Source organism: Puma concolor, chromosome B1 (genome assembly GCF_028749965.1).
Source record: "Puma concolor isolate L17-30 chromosome B1, mPumCon1.1.hap2, whole genome shotgun sequence".
NCBI lineage: Eukaryota > Metazoa > Chordata > Mammalia > Carnivora > Felidae > Puma > Puma concolor.
The window spans coordinates 134072793-134097470 of record NC_141670.1 but is presented as its reverse complement, the minus strand read 5'-3'; the positions used below and the strand labels follow the sequence as shown (position 1 = coordinate 134097470).

At 39.5% G+C, this 24678-nt stretch overlaps 1 protein-coding gene and 1 pseudogene across 3 annotated transcripts in view; both read left to right on the top strand.

The window, feature by feature from the left end:
- Positions 1 to 24678, top strand: part of LOC112858060 (putative E3 ubiquitin-protein ligase HERC6) — a 114093-nt gene that overhangs the window by 682 nt on the left and 88733 nt on the right. The gene's annotated exons all lie outside the window — the stretch shown is intronic.
- Positions 16033 to 22159, top strand: LOC147581889 (non-selective voltage-gated ion channel VDAC1 pseudogene; annotated as a pseudogene).

Sequence of the window (24678 nt, the reverse complement as noted above, 5' to 3'; positions counted from 1 at the left end):
TGAATTTAACTGTAGGTTAACTTTAAACTATTAAATGTAAGTTGCTCTTTAGTTGTTGGTGGCTTCTGACATTTTACATCTGTTTCCTAGTTCCCAACCAATTCTATCTTTATGATAGCTTATCTCCAATTCTTCTCTTCCTGGACTCACATGCTGTTGCACTACCAAGGGCAGAGCCTATTTCTTGACCCTTGAATCTGGGCTGGCCTGTGACTGCTTTGACCAATAAAATACAGGGAAGCAACAGTCTCAATTTCCAGGCCTTTAGAAGACTGGCAGCTTGTATGTCCTGCCTCTTGGAAGTCTGCCATCAGGTAAAGAAGTACATTAATCAGAGACTACTCTGCTGCCAGAAAACAGGTTTTTGGTATATCTTGCAGAAAACGGATCACTTTCATATGTTTTGTAGAGTTCATATGTCTGCATTTTCAATTTTTTTAAGATAGTAGATGCAAGATTTTGTTTATCCTTTCATCAGTTGATGGACATTTAGGTTGTTTCCACTTTGGGGCTATTATAAAGAATGCCGCTATGAACGTTCGTGCGCAAGTTTTTATGTGGATTCGTGTTTTCATTATTTTGAATATACACCTACAAGTAAAATTGCCAGGCTATATTGTATGGTAGCTACTGCACATCTTTGAGTCTCTTTCCCTAAGATAATTTTTTTTTTTTTTTTTGACATCTGAATCTGTGACACAAAATTTAGAGGACCAGACTTCCCTGGAAAATACAAGTCATCCATCTATTCAGAACACTGCATGTTGGGGGACCGCAAACATAGAATTCCACGATTGGAAAGCTCATACCTATCATAGAAAGCATAAAAACAAAAAACAAAACAAAACAAAAACCAGAAAGGAAGCTAGGAATAGAAAATGTGGGTCCAGGGGAGCCTGGGTGGCTCAGTCGATTAAGCCTCCAACTTCGACTCAGGTCATGATCTCAGTGTTCGTGAGTTAGAGCCCTGCATCGGGCTCTGGGCTGACAGCTCAGAGCCTGGAGCTTGCTTCAGATACTGTCTCCCTCTGTCTCTGCCCCTCCCCCACCTCTTAAAAATAAAGTAAAACATAAAAAAAATAAAAAAAAGAAAATGTGGGTCCACCTCTCTGGAAGCAGAAAAGAAAATAGAAGTGAAAATTACCTAAATACTTCGGTTCTCACTTTGCCGCATGGTTTCTGTTGCTTTCCTCAGCAGCTCTTCTGGCCTGTTACACCCCTCGTGTTCGCTATTCTTGACTCTCTTGACTCTACTTCACACATCGTGTGGCACAGAACAGTGGGGCTGATGTAAAAATCTCAGATCTACTGAAGCCTTTTAAGTGTTGGTGCAGAAAGAGCTCAACCTGATTAGCTCTAGGGGAATGCTTTTAAAAATTCCAAATTCCTAGGGCAGGTAACCACAGGCTTTCCCCTCCAGGGTTTCTTTATCTTACCACTGGTCTCCTTGATCTTTTCTTAAAGCCTTTTTTCTCAACTCCCTTCATTTCCTTCACATTTATCTTCACTTGTTCCATCTTCTGCCCCAGTAGAAACTGAAGGACTAATGCTGACAGCTGTAGCAGGAGACGTCTGGACTTTTGTGTCACTTTCTGTCTTCTGCCGTATCTTTTAGATATGAACTTACCTCAGTTCAGTTATATTGAGCAAATGTTTGTGGAGCAACTCCTGTGCCGGACACTTGCTACAGTGGAGCCTGAAGACACTGAAATGAATAGTTTCTGCTTCTAGTATTTCACAATTTTGGCAGTCTCCATTCCATTCATTTATGTTGTGACTCTAGCTGCTTAAAGTTTCTCTATACACTTAGAACAGCTTGCACAGAGATAGTAGTTACAGGTGTGGGAAGTAAACTGAATTGATAATCAACCTGGAATCTGTTTTCTTCCTTCCACCCCTCTTCCATCCAATCTGTGTCTGATACAATAAGAATTATATATTTGGTCTTTGCCCCCAGCTCCTGACACAGAGTTCCTAAATCCCTTGGAGCTTCCTGAGTGGTAAGAGTCACTTCCTTTGTCTAGTGAAATGACTCTTGGTGGGCCCCTAGATAGATAGCGTCAGGCCAAGACTTGATATGAGGATTGGAACTTTCATTGAAACTCCCAACCTCCAAGAGGGGGAGAGAGGCTGGGGATTGAAGTAATCACCAATAGCCAATTATCTAGTCAATCATGCCTAGATAATGAAGACTCCATAAAAACCCAAAATGTTGGAGTTTGGAGAGTTTCCAGGTTTTGAACACATGGAGATTCAAGAAGAGTGATATACTCCATTAGGGATTGGAAGCCCTATGCTCTTTCTTCATACTTTGCCCGGTGGATCTCTCTTCCATCTGGCTGTTCCTGAGTTATATCCTATTATAATAAACCAGTGATCTAGTAAGTAAAATGTTTCTCTGAGTTCTGTGAGCTGCCCTAGAAAATTAACTGAGCTTGAGGAACGGGTCACTGGAACCTCCCATCTATAGCTGATTAGTCAGAAGTACAGGTGACAAGCTAAAGTAGGGGCAGACTTGTTGGACTGAGTCCTTAACCTGTGGGGTCTGTGCTAACTCTGGGTGGCTTGTGTCAGAATTGAACTGACTGGTAGGACACCTACTTGGTGTCCAGAGAGTTGGAGAATTAGTTGGTATGGGGGAAAAAACCCCACACATTTGGTGTCAGAGTGTTGTGAGAAAAGACTCACAGATTACCTCAGAAATGTGTGACTAGTGATAGCAGCTATTACATTTGTAACATTGAGACTAAGCTAATAGGAAATTAGCCCCCCCAAAATATCTTAAATCACATATCTCATAAGAGACTTGTAGTCAATGTATATAAAGAATTCTTGTAATTCAATTATTATTAAAATTACTATTATTTACTAATTATTAATAATGTTTAAATAATTCTTGTTATCAAACATTATAAACATTATAGGCATTCCCCCAAAGAAAATATACAAACCACCCATGAAAATCTATCATGAAAAGATGCCCAACAGCATTAGTCATGAGGAAAACTCAAATCAAAACCACCGTAAGATAACACTTCACACCCATGAGGATGACTATAACAAACAAAATGGACAATGACAAGTGTAGACAAGAATGTGGAGAAATTGGAACCTTAGTACATTGCTGGCAAGAATATAAAATTGTGCAGCCACTGTGGAAAACAGTTTGACAGTTGCTCAAAATATTAAACATAGAGTTACCCTCCTTAGCAGTTCTTAGGTATATACCCAAGGGAAATTAAAATAGATCCATACAAAGGCATGTACATGAATGTACATAGTAGCATTCTTTATAACAGTCAAAAAGTGGGAACAACCCCAAATCCGTCAACTGGTGAATAGGTAAAGAAAATGTGGTACAGCCATATGAAGTATTATTCAGCAAAAAAAAAAAAAAAAAAAAGGAATGAAGTCCTGAAGGGCTACTACATGGATGAACCTCAAAAACAATTCTTAGTAAAGAATCCAGTCTCAAAAGACCACATATTGTGTGATTCTTTTTATATAAAATATCCAGAATAGGCAAATCTTCATAGACAGAAGGTAGATTCATGGTTTCCTAGGGCTGTGGGGGAATTTGGGGGGTAAAGGGGAATAAATGCAAGTGGGTGCAGTGTTTCTTTCTGAGGTGATAAAAATGTTCTACAATTGATTGTGGTGATGGTTGTACAACCATGTGAATATGCTAAAAACCATTGACTTGTGGACTTTATATGGGTGAATTATATGGTATGTAAATTATATTTCCATGAAGTTGCTTAAAAAATTATATTCGGGGTGCCTGGGTGGCTCAGTTGGTTGAGATCAGTTGGTTGACTCTTGATTTCAGCTTAGGTTACAATCCCAGGGTCATGGGATTGAGACCCAAGTCAGGCTCTGCACTGACAGCACGGAGCCTGCATGGGATTCTCTCTCTCTCTCTCTCTCTCTCTCTCTCTTAGCAAATAAACAAACAAAAAAGATATTGGCCTAACCCAGGGAACAGAACAAGGTGTGCAAGAGGAACCTGAAACAAGGTCAACCTGACCCTTCTCAGCATATCAATTTCACTATGGGCTAGTCAGTTATATAAACATGAATCAGTAGTAATCAGAGAGATGCAAGCTAAAACATTCACAAAGGTATCAGTTTACACCTCTCAGACTCACAAAAAATCAGAAATTTGGATCTTGCCAAGGATTGGAGAGGTGGGGGAAAGGGAACATACTGTTCTCCACTGTTGGTGGGCATCTACCTGGTGCAGCCATTCTGGGGAGAGATCTGGCATAATTTAGTCTAATGAAAATGTATTCTGTGACATAGCAATTCTGCTCCTAGTAAATATCCCAAAGAAATTTTCACATTCATCTGTATGGGATCATGGACAACGCTGTTTCCTCTATCATAGCCAAAGATGGAAGGGAATTAAGTCTACATCTTAGGTGCATCTCACAGGTGCTCATCCCTGTGAGAGTAGACAGGTAAAATGTGATCCACACACTGGAGTCTAAAGCCTCTGTGAGTAGCATCAGGTTAGATGTAGGCACAGCTTCCTTGACAATTCTTAAATACACAGAGCTGAGTGGAAAAATATAAACACCAGAAGGAGATATATGATGTGATACTGTTTCCATAAATTAAAAACTTTGTACACGGGGCACCTGGGTGGCTCAGTCAGTTAAGTGACTGACTCTTGATTTCGGCTTAGGTCATGATCTCACAGTTGGTGAGATTGTGCCTCTGTGCTGACAGGGCAGAACCTACTTGGGATTCTCTCTATCCCTCCATCTCTCTCTCTCCCTCTCTCTCTCCCTCTCCCCACTGCCTTGCACCCTCTCTCTCTGCCCTCCCACACTCCCACACTTGCGTGCTCTCTCTCTCTCAAAATAAATAAATAAACAAAAAAGTGCACACAGAAAACAATATATTTTGCAATAGTACATTTAAAAAGATAGCCCACTCAAATAAAAGTAGCAATTAGTTCTGTGCCTGCAGTCTCTTCCTCCTAGAAGTTCTAAAAGGTCACAATTTATTGAGCTAGAAATGATTTAAAAATATCCAGAGTTAAGTTTCTTAGGATCCACATAAGAGTGAAACCATATGGTATCTGTCTTTCTCTGTATGGCTTATTTCAAGAAACTTAACAGAAACCCATGGGGGAAGGGAAGGAAAAAAAAAAAAAAAAAGAGGTTAGAGTGGGAGAGAGCCAAAACATAAGAGACTGTTAAAAACTGAGAACAGGGGCGCCTGGGTGGCGCAGTCGGTTAAGCGTCCGACTTCAGCCAGGTCACGATCTCGCGGTCCGTAAGTTCGAGCCCCGCGTCAGGCTCTGGGCTAATGGCTCAGAGCCTGGAGCCTGTTTCCAATTCTGTGTCTCCCTCTCTCTCTGCCCCTCCCCCGTTCATGCTCTGTCTCTCTCTATCCCAAAAAATGAATAAACATGAAAAAAAAAAAAAAACTGAGAACAAACTGAGGGTTGATGGGGGGTGGGAGGGAGGCGAGGGTGGGTGATGGGTATTGAGGAGCGCACCCTTTGGGATGAGCACTGGGTGTTGTATGGAAACCAATTTGACAATAAATTTCATATATTAAAAATATATATATATATATCCAGAGTAAGACTGTAGGAGAGATTCCTGCCTTGTATAGGAGATTTTATCAGATGACCTAAAGCTACATAGGCCCAAACACTCTTTCCATAGGATAACAGAGGTTGCAACATTATGGCCACATCCTGAGATGATCTAGTTCCTTTACTATTTTACGGATCAGTAGTCAGGGGAGATTTCTCCAAGACAGGATTCATACTTTGGTTCTCTGAAATTGAAAATGTTTGGTTTTGCTCTGAACTGAGGTTGAACCATCGATTCCACAAGTGCAGCAATGTACCATAGCTCAGTTTCCTTAAAACGAATGTTTTAAGGAACATTCACCTCGCTCACCCCACACCCCCAGTTTTTGCATCTTTCTGCCAGTGGCTCCTAGCATTCCCTCACAGACCTTGTCTGCCTAATGTTAAAGTGGACTAAGCCAGGTTTCATGCCAGACAAATTTGGTTTCATCTCCTGGCTATTCATCGTTTATAGCTGATTGTTCTTGACTAAGTCATTTAACTTCTCAGAGCTGTTTTCCCACATGAATTAGGGAAATAATAAAACAAGTCAGCGATCTTTTCTAAGTATTTTCTATGCAACTACAAACATCCATGTTACAGCTCAAATCGTATCCTAGTTATTATGTATATTCTTCTGTTAATTTTCTTTTTACCCAAAATATATTATGCATAGCTTTCATTGTCAATATAGATAAATAATAGGTGTTGGGCATGTGTCGGGGCAGGAAATCTCTACTTCATACTCAATTTTGTGGTACACAGAAATCTGCTCCAAAAATAATCTATCTTTTAAAAAAAATGAAAGTTAGGGGCGCCTGGGTGGCTCAGTCGGTTGAGCATCTGACTTGGGCTGGGATCATGACCTCGCAGTCTGTGATTTTGAGCCCCGCATTGGGTTCTGTGCTGACAGCTCAGAGCCTGGAGCCTGATTCGGATTCTGTGTCGCCCTCTTTCTCTGCCCCTTCCCTGTTCACGCTGTCTCTCTCTCTCAAAAATAAATAAACATTAAAAAAAGATTTTTTAAAAATAAATAAATAAAAGTTGATTCAACAATATGATGAATAAAATACATGTTTTTTTTTCGGGGCACCTGGCTGGCTCAGTCAGTTAAGCGTCTGACTTCAGCTCAGGTCATGATCCCACAATTTGTGAGTTTGAGCCCCATGTCATAGAGCTCTGTGCTGACAGCTTGGAGCCTGGGGCCTGCTTCAGATTCTGTCTCTCCCTCTCTCTGCTCCTTCCCCACTCATGTGTGCTCTCTCTCTCTCTCTCTCTCAAATAAATAAAATGTTTTTTAAGAATTAAAATACATTTTTTTTAAAGTTTATTTATTGACTTTGAGAGAGAGAAAGAGAGAGCAAGTGGAGAAGGGGCAGAGAGAGGGAAAGACAGAATCCCAAGCAGACTCTGCAAGGGACAGCCTGATGTGGGGCTCAAAAAAGGTAAAATCATGACCTGAGCCAAAGTCAGATCCTTAATCCACTGAGTCACCCAGGTGCCTCTGAAATACATGTTAAAAAGTTTCACAATATAATCATTGTTATTGACTCTAGGATTGTACTATGTTAGATTGTATTACCAACATATTGTTTTCATATTTAAATAGTACACTCAATGAGAGAAATTATCTTAATATGAACATTTAATAAATAATTTAAAAAATCCATTTTATTTTATTGATTCTTTTTTAGTACTCTGCACACACAACATGGGGCTTGAACTCATGACGCCATCGAGAGTTGCATGCTCTTCTGATTGTGCCAGCCAGGTGCCTGTAATAAATAATTTTAAATTAATAAACAATAGCTACCCATGTCAGTATATCCTTTAAAAAATAGTCATTAGGGGCGCCTGGGTGGCTCAGTCGGTTAAGCATCCAACTTCGGCTCAGGTCATGATCTCACAGTCCGTGAGTTCGAGCCCCGCGTTGGGCTCTGTGCTGACAGCTCAGAGCCTGGAGCCTGTTTCAGATTCTGTGTCTCCCTCTCCCTGACCCTCCCCCGTTCATGCTCTTTCTCTATCTCAAAAATAAATAAAAATTAAAAAAAAAAAATAGACATTACTTTTGAGAGTACTTTTAGGTTCACAACAAAATTGCATGTAATATACAAAGAGTTCTAGCGTATATCATGCCCACCTCACACCTCACACATGAACGAGTCTTCCCCACTACCAACATCTCCCATTAAAGTGGCATGTTTGTGGGGCGCCTGGGTGGCTCACTCAGTTAAGTGTCTGACTTCAGCTCAGGTCATGATCTCACGGCTTGTGAGTTTGAGCCCCGCATCAGGCTCTATACAAATACATACTTCTTTTTTTTAGTATATTTGACACACAATGTTACATTCATTTCAGGCATACAACAGAGTGACTTTTCAAGTTTATACATTATGCTATGCTCACAGCACTATTACAACATCATTGACTATATTCCTTATGTTGTGCCTTTGATTACCATGACTTACTCATTCCATAAATGGAAGCCTGTACCTCCAACTGCCCTTCACCCATTCTGCCCATCTCCCCACCCCCTCCCCTATGGCAACCATCAGCTTCTTCTCTGTATTTATAGGTCTGGTTCTGCTTTCTGTTTTTGTTTATTCATTTGTTTTTTTAAAATTCCACACAAGTGAAGTCATATGGTATTTTTCTTTTCTGACTTATTTCACATAGTATAATACCCTCTAGGTTCATCCATGTTGTCTCAAATGACACAATCTCATTCTTTTTTATAGCTATGTCACATTCCATTATATATATGTATGTATATATATATATATATATATATATATATATATCATACACACACACACACACACACACACACACACACCATTATCTTCCTTACACATTTGTCTATTGATGGATACTTTGGTTGTTTCCATATCTTGGCTATTGTAAATAGTTCTGCAATAAACATGGGGGTGCATATATCTATTTGTTTTCTTTGGGTACATGCCCAGTAGTAGAATTGTAGAATTACTGGATCGTTTACAAAAATGTCTATTCAAGTCCTCTGCTCATTTTTAACTGGTTTGGGTTTTTTGGTGTTGAGTTGTGTAACTATATATATATATATATATATATATATATATATATATATACATATAATTTATTGTGAAATTGGCTAACATACAGTGTGTAAAGTGTGCTATTGGTTTTTGGGGTAGATTCCCATGGTTCATCGCTTATACAGCACCCAGTACTCATCCCAATAAGTGCCCTCCTCAATGCCTATCACTCATTTTGTCTTCTACCCATCCCCCACCCAGTTTGTTCTCTGTATTTCAGAGTCTCTTATGGTTTGCCTCCCTCTTTCTTTGTTTGTAACTATTTTTCCCCCTTCCCTTCCCCTGGTCTTCTGTTAAATTTCTCAAGATCCACATAAGTGAAAACATATGATATCTGTTTTTCTCTGACTGACTTATTTCACTTAGCATAATATCTTCTAGTTCCATCCACATTGCTGCAGTTTTTATATATTTGGGGTATAACTCCTTATCAGATATATCATTTACAAATATCTTCTCCCATTTAGTAGGTTGTCTTTTTGCTTTTTGAGAGTTTCCTTCGCTGTGCAAAAGTTTTTTATTTTGATGTAATCCCAATAGTTTATTTTTGCTTTTGTTTCCCTTGACTTACTTACGAGACATCTAGAAAAATGTTATAACTGATGTCAAAGAAATTACTACCTGTGTTCTCTTCTAGGATTTTTATGGTTTCAGGTCTCACATTCAGGATTTAATCCACTTTGAGTTTATTTTTGTGTATGGTGTTAGAAAATAGTCCAGTTTAATTCTTCTGCATGTAGCTATTCAGTTTTCCCAGCACCATTTATTGAAATGACTATCTTCTCCCCCATTCTATATTCTTGCCTCCTTTTCCATAGATTAATTGACATATAAGCATGGGTTTATATCTGGGCTCTTTATTCTGTTCCATTGATCTATGTGTTTAATTTGCTTTGATACTGCTTTGATTACTACTTTGTATTTTATTTTGTAGTAATACTTTGTAGTATATGTTGCAATCTAGAATTATGATACCTCCAGCTTTGTTTTTCTTTCTCAAGATTGTGTTGGCTATTCTGGATCTTTTGTGGTTCCATGCATATTTTAGTATTCTTTGTTCTAGTTTTGTAAAAAATTATGTTGGTATTTTGATAAGGTTTGCACTGAATCTGCAGATTTCTTTGGGTAGTAATAAGTATATACTTTTTCATAGCTGCATGGAGTACCATGTTATGGATTTTCCATGAATACTTTAAACAACTGTTTGAAAATAAAATTCATTTTCAGTTTTTTCCCATTGTATACCATACAGATGATGCAATATTTGTTAAAACTCTTGCTATTTTAACTTACCCATCAACATGAAAATAAGACTGATGCATAGAAAAATCAACAGAGGAATGAAGAGGCAAATTATAGAAGATGAAACATATATGGCCAGTATGAAATGAGAATTGCTCAACCTCATTAATAATCAAAGAAATGGGAATTAGAACAAGACACAAGAGACACAAATTGGTGAAGATGAAAAAGATTGATAATATCAGGACTGTAAACAGGGGGTGGGAGGGTTAATTATTACACCCTTGTAGGAGAGCAATTTAGCAATATGTTGCAACAGTCAAAATGAACAAGTCTTTTTGATTATTTTGAATTTTTAAAATCTGTGATAATAATATTGTTACATTAAGCGGTCCTTATCTTTTAGAGATAAATATAAAAATATTATGAATGAAATTTTCTGATTACTTGGATTACTTCAAAATAGTCTCGTTAGGGGATGGGGCAGCCTTGTGAGACTGTGAGGTCTGTGCTAACTCCAAGTGGTTAGTGTCAAAATTGAGTTAAATTGTAAGGCACTCATTTGGTGTCAGAAGTGTTGTGAGAGGGGTGCTTGGCTGGCCCAGTTTGTGGAGCATAGGACTCTGGATCTCAGGGTGGTAAGTTTGAGCCCCATGTGGGGTATAGAGATTACTTAAAAAAAAGAAGAAATGTCTGAAAACAGTTCAGGCTGGATGACGGGTACATTGAAATTCATTTTACTATTTTCTTTCCTTCTATGTTTTAAAAAACTTTTCCAAAAGGAAAAAGTTTAGAAAAAAGAAAAAAGGTGTGCTTAAATCTTTTTTTAAGATTTTTAAAAAAATGTTTATCTGATTGAGAGGGGAACAGGGGATCTGTGCTGACAGAACAGAGCCTGATGCAGGGCTTGGACTCACAAACCACAGGATCATGACCTGAGCTGAAATCGGACCCTTAACCGACTGAACCACCCAGACACCCCTGGTGTGGTTAAATCTTAACATAGCATTTATTTTTGAGAAAATTTATGCTAAGGAAATGATAAAAACTAGTGGGAAAAGGATGTAGCTTCAAAAATATTCAATATAACTTTCTAATGGAAACCTCAGTCTGGGTATTGAACTTTTTTGTTTTTTTTTAATCTGAGCCAAGAACTACTTTGACAGTATCCTGAAAGGTGAGCAAACTAGTAACTCTAGCTCAGGAGAAGAAATGCATTTCACCCAATCACTTTCTGGTAAATGATATCTAGCAAATGACATTGAGCTTAGCTGTCTAATAAGCTAAAACTCAAGTGGTTGCTAAAGAAAGATAGCGTTCAGAGTGAAAACCATAAACAAACAATTTCATACAACAAAATTATGGACGTAAGTACAGAAAATTGGCTCAGTTTTGCTGTGTGAGTATACTCAGTGGTCTTCATGTGTATGACTGCTCAGTCCTGAATCTTCTCTTTATGATGCACAGTTGAAGCTCTTAGTGAATTGGTTGCAAATAGCTCCCAAAGCCATTGCTCATCTAGGCCTTTAATGGGTCAGGAAAATATTCAGATTTTTAGATAATGTATAATGTACATATATGCTTTAGGAAAGCTTACAGTAATGGCACGTGTCCTAGTGATTTGGGGACAGAACATAAATAGCTTTTATCTGTAAGATTTCAATGAAGATATAATGAATAATGCATAGAAGTTAGTGAGGGTTAACTGTGCCGATATATTACTGTCTTGGTCAGAGTTCTCTAGAGAAACCCTTTATATATGTATAAAGAGATTTATTATGAGGCATTGGCTCATGTAATTGGAGTCTGAGAAGTCCCACAAATCTGCCTTCTTCAAGCTAGACATTTTGGAAAGCCAGGGATATAGTTCGAAGGCCTGAGAGCAGCAAGACGCAATGGTGTAGATTCCAGCCCAGGTCTGAGAGCCTGAGAACCAGGAGTGCTGAGGGCAGGAGAGGATTGTTGTCTCAGCTCAAGTAGCAAAGCCTTCCTCGGCCTTTTGGTTCTATTCAGGCCTCAACAGATTGGATGATACCCACCCACACTGGCAAGAGTCACCAATTCAAAAGCTAATCTCTTCAAGAAACACTCTCACACAAACACCCAGAAGTAATGTTTCACCAGCTATCTGAGTATCCCATGGCCCAATCAAATTGACATCTAAATTAACAATCACAATTAGTTACCTATTGCTACACAGAAAATTACTCCAAAACTTTGTTGTGAAGAACAGTAAACATTTATTGGTGCACATAATTCTGAGAGTCAGGAATTTGGGAGCAGCTTTGCTGGGCAGTTCTGTTTGGGGTCTCTCATGAGGTTGCAGTCAAGATGTCGGCCAGAGTTGCCGTCATATGATGGCTTGACTGGGGCGAGAGGTCCTCTTCTGAGAAGCTTGTCTCTCATGGCTGGTAAGTGGTTGCTATAGGAGGCTTAAGCTCCACAACACATGTACTGTGTAAGAATCCTCATGACCTGAGAGCTAGTATCCTCCAGAATAAGTAATCCAAGGCAGAAGGCAGAAGCCTCGATGTGAACCAGCTTTAGAAGTCACCCTCCATCATTTCTGCAGCCGGAATATCAAGAGCTATCAATAGCAAGAACTATTGGAGGCTACTTTGGAGGCTGGCTACCACAGATAATGACAGAATGAATGTAAAAAGAGTGCCAATGGGGGTGACGTGGTGGCTCAGTTGGTTAAACATCCAGCTCTTGATCTCAGCTCAGGTCCTGCTCTCAGGGTCATTAGTTCAAGCCCCGCATTGGGCTTCACTCTCAGAGTGGAGCCAACAACAACAACAAAAAAGGGGGCCACTGAAAGGGATTTTATTCTACTCCTCTATTTGCAGTTTAATTTCAATATTCTTGCTTTTATATCTTCTGTTTGTCCCTCCACATCTACTCTTCACCATTCCCTGTCCCAGGAGGCTCACCTGTATGAACCACACCAAAGGTTGTGGTCCTCTGGCTTCATAGGAAGGAAGAGAACAGGAACATTAACTATCTTTGTTCCTTTCCTCAGACTCTGTCTCTTGCCCAAATGTGAGAGTTCATTTGGTGGCCCTTGCATTCCTTTCAATAATCACTCCCTCCTCTCATCCCTTCAGGCCTAGGGGTGTTAACTGCCCTGCTGCTACTGACCCCAGGTTAAGTCATAGTCTTGTGGTTATGCTACACCCTACAACTTTGTGTTTTTTGAAAAAAAAAAAAAAAAAAAAAAAAAAAAAATTCTTTCCTCAGATGATCTAACTTGAGTGAAACCCAGTTTTCTGTTGAGATTCTGACTGATACAGTACTAAAGAGGCAAATGGCAAATTTATATACAGCTCTTACACCCAGATAGCCTCCAAAAACAGTGTCTCTGATGTTTGGGGTTATTTCTGCTGCTTCTTAGAATTTTGCTTTCTTTCTTCCTCCTTCCTTCTCCAGCTCACATCCAATATTCACTTGACCTTTCGCTTGCCTGGTGGCTCAGATTGGTCTTCAATAGTCAGTCTCAGAGGGTTTAAAGAAAAAGGAAGGTAAGATTCCTATCTACAGTAGGATGCCCCTAGCCCCACTGCTGTTTACTTACTACCTTCCACGCTTTGGGTAAGCCCAGGAAAATCTGTGATTGGGTATTCTCTACGACTTGGACACCTAGGTGATTTTAAGGTTGGTATTCATGTGCTGGGATGGTGGGGCAGAAAAAATAGAAAGAGCCTGGCTCTCTGATGACTGTGGAGCCTCAACACAAGCACTGCCTACCTCCAGACTTCTTTGATGCACAAGAGAAATGAACTTCTCTCCTAAATAAGCCACTATCATTTCAGGTTTTTTGTTACAGGCAGGTGAACTTAATGCAAATCAATAGGATGTCCTTCAGATGAGATATCCTGGGTAGAAAATATCTGGCTACTCCAGTCACTGCAGCAAATCCACAGAATGCTTACACTCAATCTGCACATGCACCTTTTTAAAAGTCTTCCATAGGACTGTATGTGTCCTGTATGTGTCAGGGACAGGCAAAACTGTAAGACTTCATTCTGTCCTCGAGTGGCTTATAGAGGAGAGAGACTCTAGTCAGAACACAAGATGGTGGTAATAAAAGAAAAGTAGGCAAGTCCATTTTGGAATTTATAGAAGAAAAGTAAAGTGGTAAAACCTCAGACTGAGAGCAATCCTGGGGGTTATACCACCAGAGTTTCAGAGCCCAGAGCACCTCATCTCCAACCTAAGACCATCAAGTCCCTGCTTCTTCTTTTCTTTAACTACAGCCTGCTCCAGGCTGTACTCAAAGCACCCAGTACTACTGCTGGGAATTCCTGATACCACTGCCCAGCAATAGAGACCTTGAGAGAGAACAAGTCCTGAGGTGGGGACCAGTAAATGGAATCAAAGGGATGTAAGTGTGGAGATGGAGAGAAGATGTGGCCCTGGTTCTGTGTTTTAAATAGATGGATGCATTTCTCATAAAAAACATTCCTGCCCTTGTTTGCCAGGCTTTCTTGGTTACACTGCAGGTTGGAAAGATATGTCTGACCAAAGAACTACCTACCATAATTTCTAACATCACTTTGAAGAGAAATGCATTCCAGTTATAAACACCAATTAACAAAATCTTTCTTAAAATATAACCATTCATTCATTCAGTAACTATTCCTTAAGAGCCTACTAGTTGCAAGTACTGTTCTAGGTGCCAGTAGTAATGCAGCAGTGAAGAAAATAAAGTGAAATCCTTCCTGTTAAGAAACATTCTTGTGGCGCCTGGCTGACTCAGTCAGTAAAGCATGCAATTCTCAATCTCAGGGTTATAAGTTCAGGCCCCATGTTGGGCATGAAGCCTACTTAAAAAAAAATTCTTTAAAACTTGTAAATAAAACAAAAACAAGGGTGGCAGTTCCTTCTAATGTCATGGGAGGGCATTGTTTATCAGGATCACCCAAGGATGATTTAATATTCTAGGGGGAATACACTTTGTTCAAATCACTGTTCTGATTAAAGGTCCCAGTCTTAGTGAAGTTACATGTTTTCCCCACCCATAAAGATGCAAATAATTTCTGTCCAGTATAAAAGACAAACACAAAGGTTACAGTTAATTGCCTTGAAGAACATTAACCAGTTTTGTATCTAACCTAGCAATTTTACTCTAACATTTCTTTATTAAATTGGAGCCAACGTTACCAATTTTCTGGGTCCCTACTAATTACTTAGTTGAACAAAATCTTTGGTATGTGTTCATTATATATTTGTATGACAGCCATTTTTTTTAACTTTTTGAAAAATTATACTTCAATAATCTTTTCATGGAGTTTATAATGCAGTTACATAGCTTCTCTCTTTGCTCTTTTCCCTCTCGTTTGGAGTTCAAACTAGTGGGCTACCATGTCATAATGCTTCCTATTCAATTTTTTCCTTCCTTAGGCTTTTTTGGATAGCAAATGGAGGAGACTAGAATACGTCACCCTTAAATATTCCTCTTTGACATAAAAATTGTTTCAAGCTTAAGGCAATGAAGAAGCAGCAAACTCTTCTCTCTACTTGCCCTCTTTCTGCCTATAGGAAATTCTCCTGTAGGAAATTCTCCTTTTTCTGCAAACAGATGTATCAGCTCAAGAGCAATAAAAAAGAAATCTGCAAACAAACCTTACTCCATTAGCTTCCTCCCACATATTTACCTTCCCTCAGTTTGCCACCTTGGAAGCCTGGAATGACTTTCCTTTGTCCTGTCGTTTCTCTATAAATTTACTGTTCTTTGTCGAAGATACTACACAAGCAAGAGTTCTAAGCCACTACTTTGAGTTACTCTTCAAGTTTCTCCTGTGTGATGTGCACTGCACACATTAAATTGTTTGCTTTTCTCTCATTAATTTGTTTTTTTGTAAAAAACCCAGCTAAAAACCTAAGATGGGAAGACATAAAATTTTGCCTCCCCTACATAAAGAAACAGATCACTTTCTGAATGTTTGTGACTCCGGGGCACCTGGGTGGCTCAGTTGAGCATCCAACTCTTGGTTTCCACCTCAGGTCATGATCCCAAGGTCGTGGGATTAAGCCCTGCCTCAAGCTCTGCGCTGAGGGTGGAGCTGCTTGGGATTCTCTCTCTCTCCCTCTGCTCCTCTCCCCTGCTTATACTCTCTCTCTCTCTCTCTCTCTCAAAAATAAATAATTAATTAATTAAAAAAATAATGTTTGTGTCTCCACTCCCCTAATTCATATGCTGAAACTCTAATCATAATGTGATGGTATCTGGACTTGGGGCCTTTGGGAGGTAATTAAGTCATGAGGGTGGAACCTTCATGATAAGATTAATGCCCACATAAGAAGAGGCCAGAAGAGCTGGCTCTCTTCTTCTACCATGTAAGGATACAAAAAGTCAGGAATCTGCAGCCTGGAAGAAGACCTTCACCAGAGCCCAAACCTGCTGGCACCCTGATCTCATATTTCCAGCCTCCAAAACTGTGAGAAATGTATCTCTATTGTTGATACATCACCCAGTCTATGGTAATTTGTTATAGCAGCCTGAACTAAGACATCCCCCTTACAAGTTTCATTTTGACTCTGTCTTTGCAAAGCAAATGGCAAACAATTATTGAAGCCACCATCATCTAGTCTGGTTGCAAGTAAGCATGCAAGTATTTAAGGTTTTATTTTTACAGATCAAGCAGAGGACCAAAAAAGGTGGTTTCAGCAGCAGGTAATGAATCCATTGGCTACAAAAGAAAAAACAGGCTTTCCTGGCTCTCAGTGTATTATTAAATCACTCCTTTTATATGACATCCCTTCCCCCCCCCCCCCCCCCCCACTGTCTTTAGAGAGAACACTGTAACTGAGGTGGGCAATGTCAAAGTTCTTATGAGGGTGAAATGAAAGATTCAGAAACTCCAGGTGCACTTTGTCATGCAGCCCAGTAGTGAGGACCTGAGGTGACTTAGCAATATCTTTGTACTTTGTGCCAAATGCACCCGTATTTACCTTTTGTGGGTTTTTTTTTTTAACTCTCTTCTCTTTTGTTCTCTTTTTTATCATCATTTTTTTAAGTTTATTAATTTATTCTGAGAGAGACAGAGATAGTGACAGTGGGAGAGAGGCAGAGAGAGAAAGAGACAGAGAATCCCAAGCAGGCTCTGGACTGTCAGTACAGAGCCTGGAGCCCAATGTTTAAGACACTGTGAGATCATGACCTGAGCCAAAACCAGGAGTTGGGTGCTCAAGCAACTGAGCCACCCAGGTGGCCCTTATCATTATATTTTAAATGTTTATTTATTTTTGTGAGGGTGGAAGGGGCAGAGAGAGGGAGACAGAGGATCTGAAGCAGGCTCTGTGAGCCTGATTCTCTTCTTTATTATTTTGATATTTATTCAAGAAATCTTTATTGAGTGCTTATTCTATATGAAGCAGTGTGGCAGTTAGGAATTAAATGGTAAGTCAAACCATAATCCCTACTTCTCACAGAGCTTACAGTGATTCTCCATGAATAATATGACAACAATAACTAATACACATAAAATGATTATTATATGCTAGGCATTCTTCTAAGAACTTTAAATTTATTGTTTAATTCACACAACTAGAAAGGTATTGTCATCACCATTTTATAGATGAGGAAACCAAGGCACAGAAAGTAAGAAATTTGCCCAAAGTCACATGGCTACAGTGGTTGAGCTTGTATCCTACTTGCCACCCTTTTATTGTCTTTACTAATGCAGATGTCACCTGAGGGGTTATACTAATTCATTTATTTATTAATTCACCCACTCTTCACCCTGTTATTAAGCATCTTTGATGATTTAGGAATGTGGCCATGGTTTCCAGCAAACAAGGAATTAGGAAGTCCTTGTCATGGAGTCAATCACAGTTTCCTGAGAGGGAAAGGCCCATAAACACATAATTCCAGCACAACCTGTTAGGTACAAAGGCAGGGCTATGTACCAAGTGAAACGTAAACAAAGAAGCAGGAGTGACTAACTTTTGTCTGGGGTTGTTGAGAAAGACTTTACAGAGGAGAGAAATTTTTATTAGTGTCTTAAAGGCTAAATAGCAACTCATTAAAGACTAATAGGGAGATCAATCCAGAGAAAGGAAAGAACACAAGGAGAAGCCTGGAGTCATGCCAGGGCCAGGTGTGTGGGCGATGATGGTGCAGGTGGGTGAGGAGCAAGACTTAAGGATCAGAAGTCGAGTTAGGGTTGGCACTGCAGTCCCAGAGACAGCCACCACCCAGCCTGACGCCACTGACCCTGAGCCAGAGATGGCTGTGCCTCCCACGTGTGCTCATTTTGGCAAATCTGCGAGAGATGTCTTCACCAAGGGCTAGGAATTTGGCTTAATAAAACCTGATTTGAAAACAAAACCTGAAAATGGACTGCAATGTACAAGCTTAGGTTCAGCCAAAACTGACACCAACCACTAAAGTCAGCATCAGCCTAGAAACCCAGTATAGATGCATCAAGCACGGTCTGACGTCTTTGGAGAAATACAACACAGACAACACTCTAGACATGGAGATATTTGTGGAAGACCAGCTTGCATGTATACTGAAGCTGACCTTTGATTCATCCTCTCACCAAGCACAGGGTGGGAAGGTGGGAGGAGGATGCTAAAATCAAGACAGGGCGTAAGCAGGAGGCATCAACCTGGATGTGGATTTCCACATGGCGGGGCCTTCAGACCAGGTCGCTCAGGTGCCACATCAAAACGACTGGCTCTCTGGCTGCCAGATGAATTCTGAGACCACAAAGTCTGGAGGGACCCAGAGCAACTCTCCGGTTGGCTACAAGACTGATGAATTGCAGCTTTACACTAATGTAAATGACAGGATGGAGGCTAGTGGCTCCTTTTATCAGAAGGTGAACAAGAAATCGGAGAACAATGTTAATCTGGCCTGGACAGCAGGAGCTAGTAACACTGACTTCGCAATAGCAGCCAAGTATCAGATGGACCCTGACGCCTATTTCTCCACCACAGTGAACAGCTCCAGCCTGATAGGTTTAGAACACATTCAGACCGTAAAGCTAGCTGTCAGACTGACTGTGTCAGAGTGATGCTGTCAGCTCTGCTGGATGGCAAGGATGTCACTGCTGGTGGCCACAAGCTTGGTCTATGACTGGAAGGCAAGCATAATCAAAGGCTATACAATCATTTCATTTTAGACTATTTTACAGCATAGCTACCCTCAGAATTTAGTGTACCTTTTAATGTTTGTCTGGAATGCAATAATGCTAAACATCATGTTGAACCTCCATATTAAATGATTCCACTTTAAGGTGTTACTCTTTCAGAGGTACAGAAGAAACCCAATTCCAAACGAGATCCTTTCAGCTGTGGACTTGGGGGGAACTTGGTGGCCTCTAGAAATGTCAGGGTTTTTTTTTTTATCTAGAAACAGCTGCTAGTGGAAGTTGATCATTACAAACTGTCATTAAGTAAATGAATGAAATTGTGACTTCCTGAGAAGTGAACCTTAGTTTCCTAACCCATGAAGGAGAGGCTTGTTGTTTGATAGTGTGTACAAACTCATCTGAAAGAGACTTTTTTAGACAGATTTTCGTGACCTGTTTCCACCCCAGTCCATCACCTCTTTTACACCAAAAATAGTCTGCAATGCATGGTAGCTGAGTTTTTTGTTTTGTGAGTGTGTGTGTGTGTGTGTGTGTGTGTGTGCACACGAATGCCATTTTGAGATAGAGGTGGATGAAGCCAGTAATTCAGGACTTTATCTCCTTTCATGTTGTGTTTTTTTGCCCTTGCACCAGATGAAACAGCTTCTAAGAGTTCTAGCTGCAAGCGGAGAAGAGTCTCTGTGACTGTAATCACATGGTGACATCATTCAGAATCTAAATTGGACTTCTGTTATATTCTTGCCACTCGGTTTATTTTTTAGCAGTTTACCAGTGATTTTAGAGTCTTCCATTTTGGGTAGAATAAGATCCTCCTTTAAAATGCTATAATTAGCATAACTGAAAGTGAAACTTGAACAAAATATTAGAACCTCAAAAAAAAAAAAAAGAAATTGAGTTGGAAACAAAGAGTGATTATTGACGATACTCAAAGGGGTTTAAACTGGGGATTAATGCATACAGATCTGTATTGTAGAGATTCTTTGGCACCATTTTGAAGAAGATTAATGCTAGAAGATCCCAAGGAAAGTTAGAACAAATTGGTAGCTATTGCAGCCATCTAAACATTATTTCAGTTAGGGAACAGTATTAATTCAGAATTAATTCAATTTCTTCACACAACCCCCATAAAGTAGGTGTGACCATATGCCATTTTACAGATGAAGAACTCAGTGAATAGAGAGTTGCCAAATGGTATACAGCCAGTAAGTGGAGTCATGTTTCACACCCAGGCAATCTGTGTTAATACTGCATTTTTAGAGCCTTCGGGAATAGGGGTGGAGTGCTGTACTGGAGGTGGGGTTAGGGGATACAGCCCATTACCAGGGCAAACTTTCTTACAAATCCCCTTTAAATATCTTTCTCTCTTTCTAGAGTTTACACTCACTCTGGCTGCTAATCTCTCTGCTCTAAGGGCTATTGCTGTCACACTGCTTTTCTTGAGAACTTCTTCCTTCTCCTGCCTGGCTGTTTATATTCCACTTAGCTCTGAGAATGTGACCCCCCTACTCCCCTTGGCCTAAGCACCCTCCTAGGCTAAGTGAAATCTCCAGATTTGACGTTTTTTTTTCTGAAGAGAATCAAACCCTGCTTTCAATTCTGGAGAAAGTGGATAGGAGAAGTCTAGGAACTTGAAGGCATTAAGATGTTGGATTTGATTTCGGGTTTGTTTATTTTTGTGGTGTCTCAGAGAGATTCAAGTAGAGATGAGAAAAGAAACCACAGGGAGAGAAGCCAGAGGTTTGAATTTTTTCTTTTGAAAATACTTATTAAGTATTTGTTTGCAGACACTTAACAGGAGTTTTTAAATACCATCTCCCTGGCCATTACCTCTAGTATTTTGGAAGGCAGCCTTTGTACACAGCTAGATATTTTTTCTAAATAACTTCGAAAAGGAAACTAAACCAGTGAGTCAATGGCCAAGTTCTAACAGTCTATTATTTTTAATACAGGATTTTTTCCAAAGATAGTTTATAATACATGTTCTGAAATTTGCAATTTCCTCAAGTTTAAAGACCCACATAGGGACACATGTCATAATATTTGTACAAAAAATTTGATAAATACATGTAGGTAAAGGTTGTATTTTTTTATTTTTAATGTTCCCAATAAAGTTGCATGTTTACTAAAGAGAATATAGAATACAGAAGTTAAAAAATGTATCATACCGTCATATATAGCTTTATGAACATTTGTGCATATTCTCTTCCATATTACTTCCTTCTTTTTCTTTCTTTTTGATTACTGCATTTCTTTTATTTTATAATTTCAGTGTTTCTCGTGTTCCACTTCAAACATAGCCATTTCTTCCTCATAGTATATAAATTGCTACTTAAAAAATATGTATCTGTCGGAGCACCTGGCTGGCTCAGTCAGGGGAACATGTGACTCTTGATGTCAGGATGGTAGGTTCAAGCCCCATGTTGGGTGTAGAGATCACTTAAAAGTAAAATCTTGGGGGGCCTAGGTGGCTCACTCAGTTGGGTGTTTGACTCTTGGTTTCAGTTCAGGTCATGATTTCATGGTATGTGGGTTTCGAGCACCTGCATTGGGCTCTGTGCTGATAGTGTGGAGCCTGCTTGGGATTCTCTTTCTCCCCTTTATCTCTTTACCCCTCCCCTGCTCCCACACATGCATGTGCTCTCTCTTTCTCAAAATAAATAAACAGAAATAAATAAATAAATAAATAAGTAAATTATTTTAAAATATATATATACGGGTACCTGGATGGCTCAGTCAGTTAAGTGTCCAACTCTTGGTTTCGGCCCAGATCATGATCTCATGGTTCATGGGTTCAGACCCCTGCGTTGGGCTCTGCACTGACAGCCTGCCTGGGATACTCTCTCTCTCCCTCTCTCTTTTCCCTTCCCACGCCCATGCTCTCTTTCTCTCTCTAAAAATAAATAAATAAACTTTTAAAAATTAAATAAAAAATAGATATGCTTTAAAAATTGTAAAGGTAATACATTCTCATTACTTTTTAAGAAGTCATATGATACAAAAGTATATAAAGTCAAAAACATAAGTCACCCTGCCTTTTCCCAGACCTATTTCCTGAGGAGGTACCTCAAATGATGTTTTGATTAAATACTCAAGCTTTTACAAAAGTAATTCTTGGGGTTAATTTTTTCCCCTCATATCTGTAATCTAAGTTAATAAAATATTTTTTCTCTAAAGTGTTGTTATTGATTTCTTTTCTAACTTTTTTCAGATTACTTTTTTGTGCTATGTTTTAAATAATTATGTATGATGAAATGTTGCTAAAACACTGGAATGTCAGTTCACCTTGCTGTGAATGAGTTGGAGGAAGATTTTATACCAAGGACATTGTTGGATTATAGTCATTCTTTGAATAGAGGCTAATTATGGCTTAGATTCTCTTCTTTCTTCACCTTTCTGAAAAATAAATGTTTTATTATGGGATAATTTTAGATCTACAGAAAGATACAAAGATAGTACAGATGATTCCAATATACACTTTACCCAGTTTTCCCTAATGTTAGTATCTTTTATAACCATGGTACATTTGCCAAAGCTAAGAAATTAACACTGGAACAACACTATTAACTACAGACTCCATTTGGATTTTATTAGTTTTTCCATTAATATCCTTTTTCTATTCCAGGAACCAATTCAGGATACCTCACTGCATTTAATTACTTCATCTTTTTAATCCCATTGTTTCATTGCTCTCCAAGAAAGCTTGTGGGAGAGAAAAAGGGGTTAGAGATAGCACATACTGACACATTTGAGATCATCTTAGCAAAATGAAGCTATAATCATTGGGGTTTTGAGATTCTTGGTGGATGTTATTTTACTTAGTTATCCTGCCTTCTTCAGGCAGAAGTATTTGAGCTGTACCAAATGTCATGCATGAGTGGAAATCTTCATGGCATAATTTGAGAGATGATGTCAGACATGACTCCATTCTCAAAAATATCTCCTACCCCACCAACCTTTGCATGGAAATTACAGCAACAGGGATTTGATTACCACTCTGGACCACAGATACCTCCATATATCTTTATTAAAAGTGCAAATCCTCTGGGGCGCCTGGTTGGCTCAATCAGTGGAGCGTGTGACTCTTGATCTCAGGGTTGTGAGTTCCAGCCCCTCTCTGGATATAGAGATTACTTAGAGAAAAAAAAAATCTTTTAAAAAAAGTGTATATCATCTTCACATTAATTTATCAGGTCAGTTTCTTTGGTGGGTTGTCGGGTAAGCTGATATAAGCGAACAAGCTTGGGTAGGTATGTAAAGGAGATGCTCGAAGACTGGTTTGGCCACATAGGGAACAACGAAGAACACATTCGCGTTACGGTGTCAAAGGAAATCAGAGTATACTTGTGGGCACTGAGAGCCTAGCGGTGTGTATATAGGGGTAGTTGAAAGGCAGAAAACTTGGAGAGAAGGAAAAGTGAAACTTTAGAGGAGAAAATAAATTTCCTCCTGATGTGTGAGATGTGATAGGAAAAGACAAATCCAGCCTTCTTCATACCTTTCCTGCAGCTGAATCGGTACTATGCAGAATGTAATACAGGGAACACCTGTATTAGAAACCACCCGCTTTAAAACAATGGTGATTCTCAGACCCCAGTACCAAAAATTCATTTAGTAAGTCTGGAAGAGGGCCCAGAATCTGCATTTTAAACAAGTTCCCCCAGGGATCTTATGCATTCTAAAGCTTGAGAGCTAAGTTCTAGGCAATTTCTCTTAAAGGGTAAGGACTATATCCGGCTTATTTTATTAGCATCTTTTTTAGCACCTAGTGCTCAATACTCAGTAAACCTTGAATTGAACAGCTCAAGTGACTGTATACCAGAAATGTGAATGTGTTTTCTCTTAATCTCCATGGATTTGGACAACTGGTTTTTTGAGTCTTTGCTTTTGTATGGCCAGTGTCTAGTCCCACTTCAGCTAAAAAGCATCTTAATCCTTTTCTTTGCTTCCCTGAAGAAACTACTTCCCTCCAAGCATTACATTATGTAGTTTAGATAGAGTTAAATCTAATCCCCAGTTCCAGAAGTGGGAATGTTATCCAGGCCAGCCTTCAAAGTATAAGGAATTCTCATGACCACAATGAGTTGCTCAGAGGTGTGCATACAACTGAAGCCGAGACGGGGAGTCAATCCTAGCACTATGGTAAACTCTTTCTTCTGGGATTGTTAAAGTGTAATCATATAGCTTGAAGTCAACACAGAGCTAGCTGCCTGAGAATGAAGCCACCAAAGAAGAAAATGGAGCCAGGGATGCCTGGGTGGCTCACTCGGTTAAGCCTCTCTTGATTTTGACTCAGGTCATGATCTCACAATTAGTGAGATTGAGCCCTGCATGGGGCTCCCTTGCTGACAGCCTGGAGCCTGCTTGGGATTCTCTCTCTCCTCTCTCTTTGCCCCTCCACCACTCATGCTCACTCTCTCTCTCTCTCTCCCAAAATAAATACACTTTTAAAAAGAAAAAAAGAAAAGAAAATGGAACCTAAAGATTGATGAGAAAGACAGTATGCTGAGGACATCATTTGAGTGCCTTGATCAAGCCTTGCCTGAAGTTTACAACTTGAACTTCCAGGTACTGGGTCAATTAATCCTCTTTCTAATTTAAACTAAATTGAATTGGCTTTCTCTTGCTTACAGCAGGAGTCCTGACACATAGCTTTTATATTGCCCTCCACCAC